This window comes from Scylla paramamosain, chromosome 22 (assembly GCF_035594125.1).
Source record: "Scylla paramamosain isolate STU-SP2022 chromosome 22, ASM3559412v1, whole genome shotgun sequence".
NCBI lineage: Eukaryota > Metazoa > Arthropoda > Malacostraca > Decapoda > Portunidae > Scylla > Scylla paramamosain.
The window spans coordinates 5,881,982-5,883,651 of NC_087172.1; positions in this window are offsets into that span (position 1 = coordinate 5,881,982).

The window sequence follows — 1,670 nt, forward strand, 5'->3', positions numbered from 1 at the left end:
TCGAGGAGTTCCTCAACTGTCTCTCCTCATCGCGGTGCAGGCCCGAGGCGGGGAGCCAGTGCCAGTGTATACCAGCTCTTATCAGGCGTATACACAAAGACGGTGACGGCACGACCTGCGCCCCAGGTGCTCATTACCGCCACACATCCCGCTGGAAGAGACAAGATTACGTGGACTCCTGACTCTGGGGCCGAAACGACCGTTATTGGCCTCGACACGGCAACACTCCTTGGAATCCCGCCCTCCAGCTTGGCGCCCGCTGATGGTGATGGACTTTATGCTGCCGGTAATCACCCCCTCACCTGTGTAGGAACTTTCTCGTCGCACTTGCAACTGGGCGACAGGGAAGCTGAGACTGTTGTGAGCGTGGTGAAGGAGGTGAAGGGGGCGCTGCTTAGCTGGTACGATTCCATCGCTCTCGGAATCCTCCCCGAAGATTTTCCGGCTCAAATCCGACCGCTACGCAGGGAAGAACAGCGCACCGGCAACAGCTCCATCAAGTACCCGACCGCCTCGCAGCCACCTCTATCTACGCCCACAGAAGTGATCAGCTGGCCTCATTCCTACGACCCAATGCCACAGCAGCGTGCGGGGCACGCTGCTGCTGTGATCAAGGCCTTTCCCAGCGTCTTCGAAGCAAAGGAAGGTTTACGTGCAATGGCTGGTGGATCCATGGCCATCGAGTTGACAGACGACGCTCGACCCTTCGCCGTAACAGCATCTCGTACAATCCCTTACAATTGGCGTGAAGAAATTAAGAGCCAGTTGGAAGAGCTGCTTAACAAGGGAATCATCGAGAGTGTGGACTACCCTACGGCATGGTGCCACCCCATCGTGCCTGTCCCAAAAAAGACATCTGGTGTAAGGCTGTGTGTTGACCTGACACGACTCAACCGTTACGTGAAGAGGCCCGTGTATCCAGTGCGCTCACCTCATGACGCCATCGCCTCGATCGGGACCGGAGCAGTTTGGTTCACCACTCTTGATGCCAAGATGGGGTATTTTCAAGTCCCCATTAGAGAAGAAGACCAGGATTTAACCTGCTTCATAACACCTTGGGGTCGGTACAAGTTTCGGCGAGCGGTTATGGGTCTCGTCTCGTCTGGAGACGAGTATAACCGTCGAGGAGACCAAGCTCTCGGCGACATACCTAACACCATCAAGATCGTGGACGACATCCTGGCCTATGACTCCACCTACAGTGCGCACTTAGCCCATGTCATTCAGATTGTGCGGCGGTGTGACCAGCACGGCATCACTCTCAACCCACAGAAGTTTACATTCGCGGAAAGAGTGGTAGATTACTGTGGTTACTCTGTTTCTGGACAAGGCTACACGACAGACTCAAAGAAAGTTAAGGCAATCTTTGACTTCCCACGACCACAGCACATCACCGACTTACGATCATTCATGGGTCTTACAAACCAGCTTGGAAGCTTTTCTCCTGCTGTGGCTGCAGCTGCACAACCCCTCAGAGATCTCTTACGCCCGAAGAACAGTTGGTGCTGGTCTCCTAACCATGAAGAGGCGTTTGAGAAGGTGAAACAGTGTCTCGTCAGCCCACCTGTCTTGGCATACTTCGACCCATCATTACCAACGATGCTACAGACTGACGCCTCAAGGATGCACGGATTTGGATTCGTTCTCCTGCAGAAGCACAGTGACCAGTG